This window comes from Protopterus annectens, chromosome 3.part0 (assembly GCF_019279795.1).
Source record: "Protopterus annectens isolate FY-2018-M chromosome 3.part0, PAN1.0, whole genome shotgun sequence".
NCBI classification, from domain to species: Eukaryota; Metazoa; Chordata; order Ceratodontiformes; family Protopteridae; genus Protopterus; species Protopterus annectens.
In genome coordinates this window covers 311,866,453-311,887,859 of record NC_056731.1, presented here as the reverse complement: position 1 = coordinate 311,887,859, position 21,407 = coordinate 311,866,453, and positions in this window count along the sequence as shown.

Below are 21,407 nucleotides of genomic sequence, written 5' to 3'. Positions count from 1 at the left end.
TTCCTTATCCAGCTTGGTGAGGGGAACATCTGTGTGTCTCACAATACAGTCATCTATGACCAGTACATTAGGTTTTATGGTGTTACACCTTATGGGCTTATTTGTTGAGACACTGGTATGTGTTATTATGTGTTGGGGTTGTATTTTGCATTGCTATGTGTATAAGTGGTTTCTGTTTGGGAGGCCTTATATGTGGGGTTTATGTGTTGTGTCCTTATTTAGTGTGGGGAGTGTGAGTGCTGACAACCTGTTTGGCATGTGATTTATCCTTTTGAGAGAGTCTTACCTCCAATTTTGTAGTATAACTACATCTCTCACATAAAGTATTTATTTCATAGGATCATAGAAAGTTACTAAGCTAATGGTCCTAGGGCCCTTACAAGCCTAGCCAAGTTCTACTCTTACATGTTTCAGGAGTAAGTGGTTGTCAGTATAAACAATTGCAGGTCTATAGTTTAGTAAAAGATATTTCCAGCGAACATTTCTTCATCGACATCTAGCCGTTGACAATTACTTCCACGATTCATGGAATTTTTCCAGGGCAATGAAGTGGTTGGCCAACAATACAACTTTGCCCTTTTCCCCACTGTAGTGTGATCATGGAGATGGTATATATATTTAAGGGTGTGTGGGGGGTTTGATTTAGTGTGTTGTGTGTTCCGTTGTGCTGGGGGGGCAATTGTTTCATTGCCCTGGAAAATTTTTTTCGATGGTTAGGTGTCGACGAAAAGGTGTTTGCTGGAAATATCTATTGGCAAATTAATATAGACTCCATTTGCTACATTGCCTGAGGATGCCCATACCTATCAGGCTGGCCAGAGAGATGATGGAAAACTGCCTGTCCATGATACTAGACTGTTACTGTACGTTTTATTAGGGAAGGGAATGGTTAATTTGACAGGACTGTGCTGGTAGCACCAAGACTATAAGAAGGACCTATACTTTGTGTAGACTAAGGTTAATCAATAAGGCAAAGCTGCTCAGTGAACAACTGAGTTGCTCCTAGAGAAGCAGATAAGCTTGGAAGGGCTTTGATGACAGTTTGCTTCTATACAGGGCATTGCTAACTACTGCTGTGCAAACAGCAAGACCTTGCAAAAGCACGGCTTAAATATGAGTAAAGGGAAACAAGTTTTAAGCTGACTACCAATCAGGAAAGCACACAATAAGCCTGCTGCTAGCAATCCCCAACTCAGACAGGTTAGATCAGCACACTTCTGCCACAAGAGTGCAGAAGACACCTTCTTAATGCAGAATAGCTGATTTGGAGTCCAAGTGTAATAAGACCACACAAACTACCTACAACAGCCCTAAAACTAACAGATCCAATGCAATACAATGCAATTAACTACATAAAGGAGCAGTATACAGTACTTTTTTTGCTATGGTTAGAATTTTAACTTCCAAGAGTTTGGTTTAGGCTATTTTCTGTACATAAAAGGTTATGGAACTGAAGAACAAGATGTAAACAATCTCAAAGGAAATAGAGGTCATAAGCAGTTTAAAAATGCTTAAAAAAGGTCACAGTATTAAAAACACATTTAGGCAGTATTTGAAATGGGTCTGTGAAACAATTTGATATATCAAAATGTGGCTAATGTTTACAGATTCATAGGTGTTTACTAGGCTAATGAAAACAAGGGCCTTTTTAAGCCAAGCCATGCATCCTAAATCTCTGACAAGTTCTGGTACTCTTGATAAGTATAAGCAGGGGTTTGGGAGATAAAACATTTACAAGCAGTGGCCTGGGAGATGAACCATTTTCAGGCTGCCTGAGTCCATTAGTGACATAGGTGCCAAACCAGGGATGAATTTCCTGTTCACCATCCAGTTGTCCAAGTTACACTTGAATTGGGTTAGAGAGGAACTCTGCTTCATATGGAGGGAGAGCCTATTCCAGAGATGGGGCAGTCTCTGGGATACATACATGTCTCTCCAGTAGGTCCTATTTATATCACAGGCAAGGTTTAAGTCTTTAGAATATGTAATTCTGGTACTGTTTTTTTGGATATGCCAGAGGTCCATCAGTGTGGGGTCTGACAATGCTCTGTATGCTAGACATAAATCTCCCCTAAACAGCCTGTAGAAGACAGAATACAGGGAGAGAGCCTTTAGGTAATCTCCATAGGATATTCTACTTATACCCTGTATTGTTTCAGTGAGGAACCTCTGTGGACATTCCAGTTGTTGAAGGTGCCTGGTTAGGTACATTCTAAATGGGGCATTGTACTCAATTATAGGCCTGATGAATGCCAAATACAGTGGAACAATGACTTCCTTGGAATTAAATGCCATACCTTTGTTTATAAATTGTGCAACATAGAATGATTTCCTCACTACTGTAGACACATGATGGTCAAAGACTAGATTACTGTTGACGTGTGTCCCTAAGTTCCTGACTACTGGGTCAAATCTAAGGGGTGTGCTGTCAATATGATAGTTGCCAGGGCTGGATGACTTCCCATGGATACTATTATGCATTTCATGGCATTTAGATTAGTCCATAGTTCTGACACCAGTTGTCTGTCTATGTCATCCACTTCTGGAGACAATCTGTGTCAGTGGGTGATTCAAAGACAGCTCCTAATTTGTAATCAACTACAAATTTAGTCAGCCAGAGACCATTAACATTGGCCTTGACTTCAGAGAAGTAACTGCCTAATAGGAGCAGTCCAAGGACTGATCTCTGAGGAACTCCACTTGTAACTGGCCTCTTTGTAGAGGTGGACTCCCCAGTTCTAACTTATTGGGTCCTGTCTGTGAGCCAGTTGGCTATCCAATGAATGACATAAGAGTTTGTACCTAATCTCCTGCATTTGCCAACAATGTTTGCCAACAATGCCCAAATGAGATATTGTGTCAAATACCTTGGTCAGGTCAAGGTAGGTAGTGTGAGCCATTTTGCCCTCATCCACTGCTTTGGTGACATTCTCAAAGAAGTTCACCAGGTTAAGTAGGCATGACCTACCTTTGGTGAAACCACACTGTGTTGGATTCAGTGTCTGGAGGTTTACTATATCATTATTAATCATTTCCATGATAATTCTTTTCATGGCTTTGCCTACAAGACTAGTGAGACTTATGGGTCTGTAGTTTACAGGGTCTGTAGATGGCCCACCTTTGTGCAGAGGGGTGACTGTTGCTGTTCTCCATTCATGAGGGACGAAGTCTGTTTGGAGGCTACAGTAGAATAGCAGTTCCAGAGGGCCTGATAGGTCATGTTTCATGCTATTTAGATGGCAGCCTGGGATATTACCTGGACCCATTGATGCAGTGTTCTTGGCTTTAGAGAGCGCATTAAGGATCTGTTCCCTAGTGATAGTAGGGGGAGTTATATTTGATTGTTTTTCCTGAGGGAAGGTTGAGGAGGAAAGATGGGTAAAGTTGGAGCTGAATTTGTCATCCAGAAGGTTTTCTATATCTTCTGCCTCAGTATAGGTGGCTCCATTTACAATGAGCTCTGCACACAATTGTGTATTGCCTTTGAGGTTGTGGACATAGCTAAAGAACACCTTGTGGTTGTCCTTGGCCTGGGAGGCCATACTTACCTCAAATATGGCTTTGGCAGACTTTATTTGTCCTCTGAGTTTTGTTTACTTTGATGAGAGTGCTTTTATCCTGCTGGGTGCTGCACCTCCTAATTTTTGCCATGGTTTTCTTCCTTCTGTTATACAGCCTACTGATTTTGTGATTCCACCAGGATGGCTTGTTTTTTTGAGTTAGTTCTGTATTTTTTCCTGATTTCCTGGTGGGTACAGCTGCCTCTATGCAGCTATTAGCATACATGTATAAAGTTTCTGTGAACAGTTCTGCATAGGTAGCAGTGTTCTCAGGGTTTACAGGAACTTGAAATTTTGCCAGGCTGTCACTAAATAACAGGAAGTTAGCCTTGGAAAGGTTCCTAAATATTCCAGGGTTAGGTTTACTTCAGAGACCATTTTGTGGTCTGATCTTACCAGGTAAGACATTACACTAGGGGGTGTGCGGCACTCTCCCATATTAGTGAGGACCAGATCCAATATGGTTGTACCCCTGGTTGGTGTATTGACAGTCTGTTCTAGGGAATTTGTGTTTACAAAATCAAGGAATCTCTGTGCCTATAAGTTTTGTGTCATATATAAGATTCCCAGTTAATAGTGGTGTAATTAAAGTTACCCATAGATATAGTATTGAGTTGGATGGTGAGTGTTTCCAATAAGTTTAAATACATGGTATGGGTTTCCTGGGTCATAGAGGGAGACCTATAGCTTGCAAGGAAGTGATAATGGATTTTTTCTATAGTGATTTGAACATGGAGCAGCTAAGTGCATTGTCCTGTTTGACCAGCCTTGAGGTATATTTATTTTTGTTTAAAATCGAGACACCTCCACCTTTAGTCTGTGTCTGTGTAGTAGCTGGTCTAAATGTGTGGAAGGCATTATAACCTTGTACTGTCGGTGTGCTTTCTGCAGCTTTGAATCATGTTTCCAGTGTAGGTTTATTTGGGAAGCACCATACATTACTCTGGCTAATTACCCTATTACTGTTGATACAAAAGAGAGATATAATTGCTCCATCAACGGAGTTGTATATGTTGCCAATTGTTTGGTATATGATGCATTTTACAAGGAAAAAACTGAATACTAATTACCAGAGAATTTATGAACATACATTTTCCGTTAAGAGGAAGAATACTAACAATGTTGTTTATAGATCATTTCACATTATGTGTAGGTTTCAAGGTTTTATTTATTTAGTTATTTATTTATTTTTTGAAGAAACTGTCAATGTGTCTGAGAGGTGCAGACTGGAAGAAATGGCTGGAATACAGAGAAATGGTGTGGCAGCTGAGACCGAATGCTAATGTACATCCAGGTATAAATGACTGCATTTCTATTTCAATTTTTTGTTTAAATGAGGTCTGCAAAATTATGAGGTTTCATATACTTTAGGACAAGCAATTTTACAAGTTCAATTGTTTATTTATGGTAGTGTGTCTGCAGTTTGATTGATTGGGTCATGTGACTGAATGGTCATGGTAAATTTATTTAAGAGAGGAATTTCAAAGTTTTTTTATAATCTAAAGAAGTCCACTTGATTTTTTGGATGAAAACGCTCAGTCAGCTAATGACCTGGCTATGAAATGGAAGTGTGGCACTTTCTATGTCGACAGGCCATTTTGACAGTATCTGTTTTTTCCATTAAGATGTTAGGACAGTGAAGATCAAGAACATTTAATGTATATATGTATTGTTATTTACTTTGACAATGTTTCTTTTCACATTTCAGGCTCTCCACTGCCATCAGGATGCAGACCGTAAGTAGATCCCTGCTACATTAATGGAGTGAGGCAGTGGTTGCAACAAGGACCAGAGGGAGCAAGCTGGAGATCGACGCTGCAGGACGTCTGTTAGATAAAAGTCTTGGGTATCAGCACCAACTGCTGGGCAGAGGAGCTATGGGGAGCCTACTATGCATTAATGATGTGTTTAGGGTTAAACAACTTGTGTTAGCTTCCATTAAATGAATAAAAGAAAGCCACAAGGAAGGATATTCAAACTGTTAAGGAGAAATGACCAAAGGTAAAGCTAGTTTGGTAAGAGTCAGTACAACAGCTGCCTCAGTCCAACAGTAATTAAGTTTGGAGAAGGATAAACTGTTTCATGGATATGGTTATGTGCAAATGTGCAAATAGATATTTGAGATATGTGACTCACCTGACAATAAAGACAAAATAAGGGCAGTCATATGATAGATAGCATATTTTCAAACCAAGGGATGAAAATTTTTGCTGAAAATATACATGTTGTCTTATGATAGGTATCCTGTCAGATGCACTTGACAAAAAAGAAGGGATTATCCCCTTTTTGTGGCAAGAGGCAGGAATACAAAAGAGAAGGCAGTTAATGGAGGGGATGCAATACTGTCCAGTCCTCAACAACATAGATTGTTCCCAGGAAGGTCACAGAACTGTTTAGCCATCCTTACTCACAGGTTTTAAAATAACCCACTATATGATGGTTGCTAGATGAAAATGTGGTGAAAGTGTAGGCTAGAGTTACAGAGCTGAACATTTCCAATGCAATGCACCTTGGAAAGAAGCAATGCAAACTAGTCTTCCTCAATGTCCTGCCTTATGCACATCTTGTATTAAATACTACGTACTATATATATATATATATATATATATATATATATATATATATATATATATATATATATATATAAGAATGAGTTAATTTGGTTATATCTCACTGACTACTCTATAGCAAACACATGGCTGTAGCCACTTAATTCTATTCTTAGTATGCAGAGTGTTTTATTCAAAACTATGATAAACAGTCTGATAGAGATATATCTGCAATAAGAGAGGGAGTAGGACATAGGTCTACAATTCAGTTCCTTAATGTGCACAACAGAGCTATGCCTTCTACCAGACAGGGAGCTGACAAACATGTTAGTTGACTCAGACCTAGACAGTGTGTGTGTGTTTTTTTTTTTGGGGGGGGGGGTAAACAACACAAACAGGTAAGGCAGGTTAGTGACAGGTGAATGACAGTTGCAGACAGAAAGGTCAGGATGGGGAAGTGGTGTGGACCCTCAGGTTAAAAGACTCTGACACTCAGGTTTTAGCCTTTTCATTGGTAATTATTGAATCATCTTCCTGCCCGGATCTATCCCTAATAAAAGCAGGTTTGCACACTGGCATGATTAGCAAAGGAAGGTAGTATGTAATGGTCACTCAAACAACACCATGGGGGACATAGAACTGGTATACATCACTGACTCATAAGACTGATCACAGTTTTTTTTCATTCACGTGGGTGACTAAATTGTTCCAATCATGTGAGCAAGAGGCTGGAATGCTAAGGGAGGACAGTTACTGAGGGAAACGTGAGATAACATATTGTTCTCATCAAGGTAGAGAATGCCCAGAAGGATGGTCATGTCCTTTAGCCAGCTTCCTTATAAGATGGTAAGGTAGCTCAGTACATGACGGTTGCTGAATATAAATGTGTTGAAATTGGAGACAAAAGCTATAGGAGCATCTGTAGTGTAACCCACCTTGTGTAAAGGTGTTGTAGAATAGACTTCTCAGTATCCTACTTTTTGGAAATGTTGAGTACTGGCAATTAAACAATAAGATCCTTTTGTCAACACTCTCAAAAGGTGAGAGACTTTTACTGCAAGTCTTGATGCTTTGAAAATTTATATATGGCTTCTTCTAGCACAAAAAAAAATGCAAGGTGCAAAATTCTCATCTGCACATTGCACATCGTATTAAAAGTATTTTTTTTTGGAGGGAAGATGCCTTTTGTACCCCTTTACACCATATATATATATAGATATATATATATATATATATATATATATATATATATAAAATATATATATATATATATATATATATATATATACACACACACACACACACATATATATATATATATATATATATATATATATATATATATATATATATATATAATACACACACATATATGTATGTATGTATACATATATATATATATATATATATATATATATATATATATATATATATATATATATATATATATATATATATAAGCACCAAAATGAATCTCCAGTTTCTTGCTTGCTGTGACTATTTGTCGGCCAGGAATAGTTGCCTGAATAAATACATACTGCTGAAAGATCATTTTGTTACTTCTTTATTTATTTCTTTTTTCTTTTTTTCCTGAAATGCTGTGGTTTTGGTGGTACTGGAGATTCATTTTGGTGCTTCTACATAATGGTTTGGTCCTAGCACACCACAAGCCAACGTGCACCAGATGGTTGTTTGGAACTATATATATATATATATATATATATATATATATATATATATATATATATCTATATATATATCTATATATATATATATATATATATATATATATATATACTAACACCACAATCAAGATACTTCAATGCTGAGTTTATTATATATTCATCATAACGGCACTTAAATTTTCACTATTCTGAGGAGCACAGTTACCCCCCTTAAGCTGTCATAATAAATCCATGTCTGAGGACTTTAAATGCTGTGTTTGGTGTGTTGATTGCGTTTTTCTAAACTATGAGGTAATTTACAATGTGATGAATACATGCTTGCAAAAGGGGAGGATGTGGGAACAAATATGTACAGCTCAGACACTTAAAGTATACAGCAGAGCACTGCTATCTCCCAGAAAAAGGGATTGCAACTGGACATTGCAGGACTGAGAATTTGTGCAAGCACACTGAGTCCAGCATAGGGAGAATCACACCAGTACCACTCTTTCTGTTAAAGAGAGGAAGGTGTATGGAACATGGAAAAAATCTCCTAACTCCTGATAAATGTTGGCTAGGATCCTTGGGTCTTGCTGCTCTAATGACCTCTAATGCTGAGATTTAGGAGGAATGAATGAAAAGACCATCAGGGATGGGGGCCCAATGGTTGCATTGGGAATGGAGGCCAAAAAGAAAGGATAAAAAATAAAATTATAGATATAACTAATAATTACAAAACTTGAACTTTTAGTACTGTGGCTTAAAGGAGAGGCTGGACTCCAGTAGTTCAATCTAAGCTACTGCATCCTGACCACTCAGGGAAAATTTATTAAAATGTGGCCCTGGCTTCAAAGCTATGGCATTTTCTGCCCTTTGAGGTTAAGGAAGTCTCAAAGCTAGATGAATTCAGACTCTGTTTGATAACAGTTTTTGATTTTAAAAAAAATGCATATGACTGTGGAATTAGTTAAAGAACCAGGCATAATGAATTAATTAAGTAGGTTATATGACCACCTGTGCTGCTGCATACTAATTAATATTGTGGCCGCAATCTAAATATTGGATGCTCTTTGTCTTTTATTTAATTGTTGAGTTATCCTTGTGTAACTTATTCTGGATATCTGAATTTGCATTGGGTATACAGGGTATAAGAATTCTCACCTTCTAAGTATATGCTTCATTTCTGAACAATTATGCCTCTCAAGTTGCTGTTTTTATTATTTATGTTTCATGTATTATGTACAATTTTGCCTTAAATCCACGTGCAAGGAAAAGGGGTCCTTTTGGTCAATTCCCTTATTTACTAGAAATAACATAAAATAATGTTGAGAAAAAGAGATATAACGTGGACAGGATGGGAAGAACTGGATACAAGAACTGGCAAGACCATGGTAATAGCAAGAAGCATAACATTGTAAATTCAATAAAAGGAAGGCAAACTACTTAATCTAGGAAGCAACACATGGTGACGTATATATGCAATGGTGATGGGATAGTAGCTATCAAACCAGTGGAAACAGACTTGGTGTAATCATATCACCACTAGACCATTACTAGAATGTACTTGGTAAATTCAAAAGAAAGCAAAACATTGATACCTTACCGCTTAAACAAACCTGGTGTGTTGATTGTGGTTCCGGGTCTGTATTTTGACAAGGAATTTTGACATATGCATTAGAAAGGAGATGCTATTAACAGAATTGTTTGTCTGCACTAGGTTCATAGGTGTGTACTAGGCTAATGGCCCTGGGGCCTTTACAAGCCTAGCCCATAGAAGTGCCCTGGCATTGTGACACCCGTCATTAGTTCCCAGTGCCTCTGTCAAGTAGAGCCACTGTAGTGATCCCAGGGTGAACTTTCTATTTCCCAGCAACTCATCAAGATTTCTCTTGAAGAAGGCAAGTGAGGTGCTCTGTTTGACATGTAATGGAAGTCTATTACAGAGCATGGGCAGTCTCTAGGTTATGAACCTGTCCCTCCAGAATGTTCTGTTGATGGTGGTAATGAGGTTCAGGTCTCTGGAGCATGTCGGGTGGTGGGATTGGAATTTCTTTAGATGTAGCATTTCTAACAGAGTTGGGTCAGACATGACTTTGTAAATCAAGCAGAGATTGCTTCTTAGTAGATGATATGAGGCAGGGAATAGCTGGAGTTTTTTGAGTCTGTCCATGTAGGACATGTGTTTAAGACCTAGGATCCTCTTGGTGAGGTACTTTTGTGGCCTCTCCAGCTGTTGCAGGTGTCTAGTGAGGTACATGTCAAATGGGGCATTATACTCTATGATTGGTCTAATGAGGGAAGAGTAGAGAGAAATGATGACCTCTTTCTTCCTGGATGCAAAACCCTTGGTAATGAGATGTGCCACATAGAAAGACTTTCTAACCACAGTGGCAATGTGGTGGTTGAAGGAGAGGTTGCTGTCAACCTTTGTCCCCAGATCTCTTAAAACACCTTCAGTGCAGTGGGTTTCCATCAATGTGGTAATTAGTGGTAACTGAGTTTTTACCAAAGGGGATGACGACGCATTTTTTGGCATTCAGCTTAAGGCCATGGTTTCGACAACAGTCATTGGTCTCACTGAGGCCTTTCTGTAGGATGTCTGCATCACTTGGGGAGTTAATAATGGCTCCCAGCTTGCAGTCATCTGCAAATTTGGTCAGACAGAGTCCCTCCATGTTGGCCTGGACTTCTGAGAAGTAGATGCCAAACAGGAGAGGACCCAGGACCAATCCCTGTGGGACTCCACTCATGACTGGTCGGCAATCTGATTTGGAGTCCGCTACCTTCACACTGTGGGTTCTATCTGTGAGCCAATTTGCAACCCACCTAATGCTATAGGGGTTGATGCCTAGTTTGCTGAGTTTATCAATAATTCCTGAGTGAGGAATGGTATCAAAGGCCTTGGTCAGATCAAGGCAGATTATATGAACTACCTTACCTTCATCCACCACTCTGGTGACTGACTCAAAGAAGTCAACCAGGTTGAGCAAGCATGATCTACCTTTCACAAAACCAAATTGCGTGAGATCTAGAGTTTGGAGATTCCCTATATCCTTGTTAATTAGGTCCATGATGATGCGCTCCATAGCCTTACATATCAGACTCGTCAGGCTAATGGGGCGATAATTTCCAGGGTCTGCAGTCACTCCTCCTTTATGGAGAGGGATGACTGTAGCAGTGCGCCATTTGGTAGGGACAAAGCCTGAGGTGAGGCTGTGAATGAACAGAGCACACAGATGTGGTGCCAGTTCACTTTGTAATTCATGTAGAACACAGCCAGGGATATTGTCGGGTCCCATGGAAGCTGTATTCTTGGCCTTAGACAATGCAGCTTTAACCTGTGCTGCAGTAATGCTGGGTGCCTGGCATTCTTCAGTATTGAAATTGGTCCTTTAGGGGGGGAGAGAGGGGTAAAGTTGACACTGAATTTGTCAGCAAGTATGTTGGCAATATCTGTTGGCTCAGTATAGGAGGTACCATTGTGCAGTAACTCAGAGTAAATCTGGGTTTTGCCATGGTTATTCTTGATATAACTATAGAAGGCTTTGTGGTTGTTTTTAGTGTCTGCCACAATTCTGCCTTCATAGCTGTCTTTAGAGGTTTTGATGAGGGATCTCAACTTTTTGTTGAGGCTAATAAGGGGATTTTTCCAGTCTTGGGACTTCACCTTTTTCCTGCAACAGTTTCTTCTTTCTGTTGTAGAGTTTATTAATGGCAGTAGACCACCAGACTGGCTTCCATTTTTTGGAGGAGAGCGTCTTGGTTCTGTTGGGTATGGCTAGTTCCATGCATTTATGTATGTGTTCGTACAGTGCATTGGTGTATGATTTGGCAGTCATACATCTATTTGCCATTGGCAGTGCCATGAAGTTAGCCGCCACTGGTTTTAGGAGTCTAAAGTCAGCTTTGGAGAAGTTTTTCATGGTGGATACCTTTGCAGGGGGTGTGGGTGAGCTGTGGATTTCCGTGGTGATTAATTTGTGGTCAGATCTAACCAGGGAGGAATTGACTATTGGTGTAGAGCAATGGTTGCCCATGTTAGTAATAACCAGGTCAAGGATGTTGCTTCCTCTAGTGGGGGTTAAAATGAGCTGGTGCAGGGCATTGGAATTGAGGAATTCCAGGAAGCATTGGTCCAGTGCATTGGTGCATGAGTAGTTTTCCCAGCTGATTGAGGGGTAGTTGAAGTCACCTAGTATGAGAGTGTGGGTTGGATCTTAATAGTTTCCTGGGTGCTTAGGAATGTGGAGTGAGAGTATTGAGACATGGTAGGGGACCTATAGCAGGCTACAACCTGAATCGCTGTCTTACCCAATGTTAGTTGTACCTGGAGTATCTCAGATGCGTTATGTTGGGCTACTATTCTGGAGGTGTGCATATCCATTATGAATATGAAGACACCACTGCCTTTGGAGCTTCAATCCATGTTCTGGGGTCAAAAGATGTGGAATGAGTTATAGCCTGGTAGCGCAGGGGTGCTTTCTGCTGCTTTGAACCAGGTCTCCATTACAGCACAAACATATAAATCATAATGACAGGTAATAGTTGAGGAGGACCATGGAGCCAAGTAGGGAAATGGTGATGTGATAGAAATATACAGGTATTTCAAGTGAATTAAGTTCAGGGAGGAAGAATTCAGTAGAAGAAATGCAAAAACAAGCAGAGGTTGGTGTTTTGAACACAACAGATGAAAGATAAATTAAAGAAGAATTTTCAGAATGACTAGTTAGTAGTAAGCTTGGAAAATGTGGCCAGTTCCAGTGGTGTTGAGGTGCCTGTAAGCTTTTGCTGTCTAGGTCTAACTGCCCACCCAGTGGGTACGGAAGTGGGCTGACAGGGGACATCAGGAAACTTACTTATCAAACTCTGTGTATCTAGGCTGTGCACTGAGTACATTTGTTCTCTTGCTGAGCGCTGGAATCCAATATGCTATTAAGTCCAATGAGGGTATTAAGTCCTGGAACACCTCTGACTGTGTACTGTTAAGTTTAACTTGTGTACTAATTTTTTTTAGGTCCTAGAACACCTTACTCTCTATACCATTACATCCAGCTAGGGTATCAAGAGTTTTGTTAGGGCCTGGAACACTTTAGCTTGTACATTATTAGGTTTATCCTGGTTACCAGGGTTTGTTAGGCCCTGGAACTCATTAACCTATATGCCATCAAGTCTACAAAGGAGACCAGAGTTTTGCAAAGGTCTTGGAACACCTTAATTAAGCTAAATTAGATTAGTAGAAGGAGACAATTCTGTTTCCAAATATTATTGGTACTGAGATTTTTTTAAATAAATAGACAATTTCAGTACATTTAAACTAATGGTATAAAAGTTTCCAAGACATTTCACAGTGGAAATACTCAATTTACAAAACATATTGCACCTATATTGTGTTTACTAAATGGTTTTCTTCGGTATTTAGATAAAATTACACAGGAAGTTTCAGAGAATTAAATGTTATTTCAGCGTGAAACTAGAGAGACAATAAAAATGTATTCATTGAATAGGAGTATGTTGGCAGCATCCTGTATTAAACACAAGCTCTGCCAATGGTTTCTGAACTTTCTAAATGAGCTAACTATTTTGCAATTAATCATAAAATAATGAACAATACGTGTTGGCTATTCCCACCGGCAGTATCACCTGAAGCATTAGAACATCAGACAAATGTGAAGCGGTGAGACAGCGCAAACAGCCAGTAGATTATATTAACAATAAACAGGTCTCCTTGATGGCTTATGTAAACAATTTCAAACACTGTGTCAAGTATATATTTTACAGTTAATGAACATATTCACACATCAAAAGGCTGATAAGGATGCATTTTGTCTTAATCTATTCAGCAGGTATTACTTGTTTGACCAGCCATTAATGAATCATTACTAAAAATATGTTTTTGTCACCTCTACTGCCAAACAGGAGAGGATCACTGAACTTCCAAACTTTGCTGTTATTAATGAAAAATAACACAGTTTCAAAGAAATGGAGGAAAAAGGCACAGTGTTAACCAAAATTAACAATTTTAAGACAGAAACACCGATACAATGTTTTTGAGTTTGGGCAGCACTTCTGGTCTATTAATGGCCTAACACTAATATTGATGTATGGTTTTCAGAACTGTTTTTTTTTTTTGGGAGGGGGGTTAAATTTTCCGTATCAGTACCTAAAGGGAAACACAGTTTCATGATCTGCAGAAATTATACCTCAGTTTAAAAATGCAACTGTGGTTAAGTTAAGACAAGGAAAAACTATTAATGCAGAGATTTTTAGATAAACAGATATTGCTAGCAAGTCATCCTGAGCCTGATAGAGAAAGAAACCGTTTAAGAACAGATCTTTCATACATTTATATCTTAGCAGTGCTGAGGACATCAACAAATAAAACTTTATTCACTTCTGTTCAAAGAGCTGCAAATGGGGGTTGTAAGATGGCAGATATTTTATCAGTTGTGAGAATAAATGCTACAACCATTTTGGATTATTGTTATCACAGAACTAGTGCATTTACCTGCTGTGCCACAAGCTTGCTTTTTATCGAAGTATGAATTGCACCATGCTTCTCAGCTACTTTGATTTAAACATATAGCTGTATGATTTTGCACTCAGACTCATCAATCTGCCTAGATGTATTGATTTGATATTCTTAATAAAACTGGAGGTAGTTATGCATACATTTATTATTAAATTGCTGAACTAAGTCCATACAATAACTCTTTGTCAGTAGATATACAGGGGGTTAATCTGTGCAGACCTGGTACTGTGCAAAATAAGAAATTGCTGCTGTTTTTGGCCATGTGCTGTTATTTTGAAATATCAGTTTTAAGATTTCTCAAGGATTACTGATTATTTAGATGGCGAACTCTGCTCCTCTAACCAATTTTTTTATGCTTTCTCTTTTTATACCAATTCTGATGGTCCACTAGAAAACCTGAATAAAACAGACCCGGGTAATTTTTTTTCATCAGTGCTTAGCTGCGTCTGCTTTTCTTTACATTAACAGATTATCTATCTGTCTCCCTATCTATCTATCTATCTATCTATCTATCTATCTATCTATCTATCTATCATCTATCTATCTGTCTATCGCTGCAACTCAAAAGGTTGAAAACTCTTTTGGTTGAAATGTTTTTGTGTGTGTAAAAAAGATACAACACATAAATGAGTAAATGCTTAATGGTGTGAATCATATCTGGTTGAATTTAGTTTTATATAGTACAGGTAAGTAGGACTGTGCAGGAAGATTAATGGTTAAATGAAAAAGGTGGTGGTTGTGAACATGTATAAGACTGTGTTACAGCAATTAGTGTGCATGTGCAAGTGTTTGTGGATTAGGGTTAGAGTAAAAGTTAGGGAAGAAGACAGATTCGGTGTTGTGCATGTTTTATGTTGTGTGTGTTCTGTGTCCTTCTATTCTATGTAGTGTTACTGTTAGTGAAAGAGTTTTACTAATGTAATGTGTAGGGACAGGGTTAGTGGCAGGGTTATGGTTAATACACACGAGTAAGATGGTGTACTTTAAGCACCAAATCCTAGGTTTTTGGTAGGTTTTGAATACTATCAGGTTCACATACTTCCTTAAATCGTTCATAGGTTTATGCTAGGCTAATGACCACCAGGGTCTTTACAAACCTAGCCATGCAACCCAGTCCAGGTTTGTCCCTGAGTTCCTTGGACAACTATATGGTGAGGTATGATATTAAAGAGGTAGCTAAGATTTATGTGGGGGGGGGTATATTAGCTGGGGATTAATTTACTTGCTGTTGACCTCTGTCCATCAGAAACACGGGGGTCAGAGCAGGGCTGAATTTGTGACTTCCCATCTAATGATCAAGGTTTCTCTTGAATAGGGTAAGGGATGAACTTGGCTTTACGTAGATGGGGAGCTTATTCCATGCCACGGTGATCCTGTGTGGCACATATTTGTCCCTTCAGCATACTCTATTTATGTTGCAGGCAAAGTTCAGTTCCTTGGATCTAGTGTTTCTGGTGCTATTTGTCCTGTGGATGTGCAAGAGATCCATCTGAGCTGGATCTGAGGATGCCTTATAAGATAGGCATAGATTCCTTCTCAGTAACTTGTAGGAGACTGAGTACAAAGATAGAACCTTAAGGTGATTTGTGTAGGACAGGGTATTCATACCCTGGATTCTACTGGGGATGAACTTTTGAGGGTGTTCCAACTATTGCAAGTGCCTGGTTAGGTACATGCCAAAGGAGACATGGTACACGATGATGGCTCTGCTAAGAGCTACACAGAGTGATACTGTTACTTCCTTGGACCTGGATGCCATACCCCTGCTTATGATTTGGGTGACATCGAATAATTTTCTTACTATTTTGGCTATGTGTTGGTCGAAAGCCAGTTTACTCTCTATATATGTTCCCAGATCCCTAACTATCAGGTCAACACTTAGGGTTGTTTTAGTGATACAGTAATTAGTTTGGGTGGATGATTTCCCAAAGGGCACTATAATGCATTTCTTTGCACTGAGTTTTAATCTGTGGCTTTTGCATCAGCCATTTGTTTGTGTTAGTGCCTCTTGTAGGATGTTGGTGACATGGGGAATCTATAATAGCTCCCAATTTACAGTCATCAGTAAACTTGGTGAGTCAGAGGCCTTTGGCAGTAACAATGATTTTTGAGAAGTAGAAGCCAAACAGAAGTGGGCCCAACACAGAGCCCTGGGGTACTCCATTGGTGACCAGTCTCTTGGTTGGAGTGATTTCACCAATCCTGACTTCTTGGGTCCTATCTGTGAGCCAGCTGGCCATCCAAACAGTTATGTTAGGATTTATGTCTAGTTCTGAGAGTTTGTTAGCAATACCTGAGTGGGGTACTGTACTGAATGCCTTGGCTAGGTCAGGGTTGGTGGTATGTACCATTTTTTCGTCATCCATAGCCATAGTGACCCTCTCAAAGAAGTCTAACAGATTAAGTAGGCAAGACCTTTCCTTAACCAAGCCAAGCTGGGATGGTAATCCAATGTAGGTTACCAATGTCCTTTTTTGATCATTTCCATGATAATTCATTCCATGGCTTTGCGTATTAGACTTCTCAGACTGTTGGATCTATACTTCCTGGGGTCAGTTGATGGTGAAGAGGGATGATTATTGCGGCCTTCTATTCACCTGGCATGTAACCTGTCTCGAGGCTGTAGTTTAAAAGTGCCTCAAGTTGTCTGCTAGGTCATGTTTAGGCTATTTAAGAGGCAACTGGGAATATTGTTGGCACCCACTGAAGCAGTATTTTTGGCCTTAGCAAGCACCATTAGGACCTGCCCCCTGTTGATGGTTGGGGGGATATGCTAGACAGATTTTCACAGGGGGTAGTTGGGGGGGTGAAGTTAAAGCTAAATTTGTCAGCCAATAGATTTGCTATGTCACCCTGATCAGTGAAGATTGAACCATTTGCCATCAGTTTTGCACACTGCTGAGTATTGCCTTTAAGGTTTCTGACATAGCTGAAGAAGGCCTTGTTTTTCTCCTTAGTCTGGGAGGCTATCCTGACCTTGTAATTGGCTTTGTTGGATTTATTAGACTTCTTAGTTTCCTGTTTAGTTGAATCAGAGAGGTCTTGTGTCTATGAGAGTTGCTTTTTCTGATTTTACATGTTTGTACAGGGTTTCTTTAAATAATTCTGCATAGATAGCTGTGCTCTCGATGTTTTGGGGAGCTGTGAATTTTGACAAACTGTTGCTTAATTTGATGTAGTTTAGAATGGTTTACTTTTACAAAACTGAATCACAATGGTGCGATTGCTCATATGAGCGAATAGTAACCAAGAAAGTCAGAACAGCGACAATTCCATATGTTCGAAAATCAGCAAATCGAAAAGCAGATTTGCTGATTTTTGAACATAAATATCGAAAGAAAAAAAATGAAGTGTAAAGCAGGGGGCAAGCCCCCCTGCAACCCCCACCCCTACTTTAATATTCTAACAACGAGATCGCACTACAGTGGGGAAAGGGACCATTTTCCGATCCCCACTATAGTGCAATCCACCCCACAATGTCAAATATGCAATGCATTTGCTCATTGCACATTCGAACCTTTTTCCATTTGGTGTTTGCAAACTTTGCAAATGGCCTTTCGGACAATTGCTGTTCGCCCATGTGGAATACACACACATGAAGGTAAACCGTTTAGAATAGTTCCTAGCTGTGTAGGTTTAGTTGAGTTTTCTGGGTTGATTTTTATTTTGACAGAAACAACTTTGTGGTCCAACTTCACCAATAAAGACATGGCACGGGGAGGAGCAACACTCTCCCATGTTGGTGAATACTAGGTCCAATATGTTTGATTTTCTGATCAGAGAGTACACAATCTAGTCCAGGCTGTTTGTGTTGATAAAGTCCAGGAAACATTGTCCCTGAGAGTTAGAAGCAGTCTACATTTCACAGTCTATAGAGGAGCAGTTAATGAATAGGGTATTTGGTAGGATAGTGAGCACCTCTAGTAGGTCTAGGTGAGAGTTGTTAGCTTTGTGGGTCATAGAAGGTGACCTGTAGCTGGCTAGGACATGGCAAGGAGCCTTGTCTATGGAGACTTGGACATGGATGAACTCCATGACATCATCATGTTTAATCAAGCTAGAGTTGTATTTGCTGCTAATGTAGATTGACACCTCCATCTTTAGCCTCTGACTCTGCTGCTCTTGGTCTAAATGTGTGGAAGGCACTATAGCCTTCCAATGTTGCAGTACTTTCTGTGGCTTTAAATCAAGTTTTGGTAACAGCACAAATGTCTACTTTCTCCAGAGTGTGGAGAGCTTGTAGAGTGTGGAGTTTCTTGTTTAGACTATTAGCATTCAGTAGTAACATCTCAAGATTGCCTTTTTTTTGCTATGTTGGTAGTTTTGTCATTTTAACATTGCCTAAAAAGGCCTCTAAGGGATGGATGGATAAAGTTTTAGCCACAGCAGGAACAGGTGCAGGCCACCCTTGGCAAAGCAAAGTGGTCTGTTAACCATGTTCTGTCAATGGAAGACACATAACCTGTCAATGATACATATTCAGAATGTCTCTTGTCATACAGTCCAGTGATGTATACGTGAGGTCATTTACACCCACATGGACTATGATAGAATCATATTGGTACCTGTGGTGCAGTGACGTCCGTGTGCGTGCATGATGATGCATATCCCAGCTCCAGATGGGCGACTAACCATTATTTTCTTCTTGTCCAGCCTGGTGAGAGGAGTATCTGTGTGTTGTACAATGGAACCCCCTATGACAAGAGGACCAGGTAAAGTGTTTACTTGCCTTATGGGCTTTGTTTTGGCAGCAATCATTGTGTGTAAGCTTATGTGTGGTGTTAGCTGTTGTTTTTAGTGTGTACTTGAGTAATTGCTGAGGTTTGGTGTCACAGATTGATGGCTTAGGAGATCTTTGAGGTTTGGAAAGGTTTCTTTTAAATGCCTCAGGGTAAGAAGGTCTATGTGTGTGGTGATCAGTATGTGTGAAGCAAGTAGTGTGTGTGTGTTCTTGACAACTTTATGTGTAAGTGATATTTTTGCCTCTGAGGAATTTATGTATCTTGCATACTGTGTTAGTTTCTTTAAGGATTAAAAGGTTGTCTGAGAAGATGAGATAATTGCTACACTGTCTCAGGTAACCATATCTACCAAGCTGGCCACAGAGAAATTAGGAGATTGCAAATCCATGTTATCAGGCCCTGTATTAGAGTTGGCTATTATGATTTAGGGTCTTGATTTTACTGGGGTCACCTGAATGGTGTCTAGAGTGAATGCTAGACACAATGGAAGTATGTTACAGAGTGGACACCCCACCAACGCTTGAACTTTTACAGATATAATAAAAATAGAAGCGCTGTGCTCGCTCTGTTGTTAGACTGGATTCAGACAAGTGGTAAGCCTACAAAAACACATACATGCATGCTCAAGTTAAACCCATAATCCTTGATGGTATGGAACCACTGCAGAGCAGAAACTTTTAAGCTCAAACATTGGCTCTTTAATAGCTCTATTAAAGTTTTCAGAATCCAAAACAAAATACAGTGGAATCCTTCAATGTCCTGCACTGCTGGCTTTTGTAGGGTTGAATATAATTCTTTCAGCTGCCTAAAATATACCATCTAGAGACTACAGTAATTGAAGTATACAAAAGGTGCATTACTGAAAGTAGTACAACGTTTCATTTTCTTTATCTCCTCCTTCCTCTTCCTCTCTTCTTATTTTTCTAATATTTTTCTTATTTATAAACCCAAAATGCTGCCTAAAGTAAAAAGCTACTGCAGCAATCCTATCAGTGAAAACGGCAGTACTTCAGAGTATTATAATGTGGTATTAGGATGGTTGAGCCTTCTATTCCTTCAGCCATGCCAAGTACAGTATCTGGAGGCTATATTAATTAAACCGTGTAAAGGTAGACTGTTGAATGCAATGTATTTTTTTTTTCAGGAGCCAGGTATGGTATATAATTTACTCATGATAATTTGTTTTCTTTGAAGAAAACAAATCACTTCACCTTGACTACCCTATGTTGTTGAATTTTATGTAGCTGAATGCTGTATTTATTCAAGTTTGCAAAGTACAACACTGGGGCAAGCAAAATACAACATTTGATAGCTGTATTCATTTTATTATGCAGATGTGCTTGTAAAAAAAAGATGATCATACAGTACTGAGCCAATCTTTGATAGTCACTGATTTCTGATACTTCATATAGAGAAGTAATAAACAATTAGGAGGAAGAAGAGTTCACTTTCTTTTAAATTACTGAAAATATAAGTTAGTGTTGTATTTACATATGGAGGCAGGCACATAGGAAGCTATATCTGTCACTCGTCTAGTTAGGACAAAACAGACAAACATTGGTGTCTTCTTTCAAGCAGCTTTATTATACAGTATACAAACACATCTGGATTGAGGCTTTGTAACTTAAACTTAAATAAGCTTATAAACAGACTGACTGCTACACTCATACATGCTCACAGTCTGGCTGTTCTTTCAAAATGGCACTGCTGCCTGCACGTGCTCACTATTTACATGCATGTGCCTTCATTTGAAATGCTTCTTAAAGTTACAACACACACTCTGCTCTACAGTACCATTCAGCAGCACTTGTTATTTACAGAAAGTATCTGTATTTTGAAGTATAGGACTTTAAGACCACATAGCCTTAATAAGGAATTAAATTGGAGATCATTGGTGGGTTAATTTGCTTTGGTTATTTTATTTAATCTTTGATTATGTAAGTGTTTTTCACTTCCTTGAAGCCTTGCTGAGGAACCAGGGTTGTTTTAATAAAGCTGCTACTTTTAGCTGTTGCCATTATTTATTATATGATGGATATTTATTTAACTAGGATTGTTTTACTTTAATGGGTAATAGTATTTGCAAGTGAATTGTACACATATAGGAACATGCTTTGCTCTCAGTTATAGGGATATTTTCATGGGATGTTTTGGCATTTTTTCCTCTGGTCAGTATTTTCATCAGCTTGTGATATATTGTACATATTTAATAGATTTATCAATTGTATATAAAGGAAGTAAGGAAGGTGCTAAGGTACTAGCGGAAAGGGAGATGGGAAAAGGTTCAATGGTGGAAATAAAGTTTTCTTTGTTTCTGTAGAAGAAGTAAAGAAGGGAAAACCTGGTTAGAATGAGCAAAGATG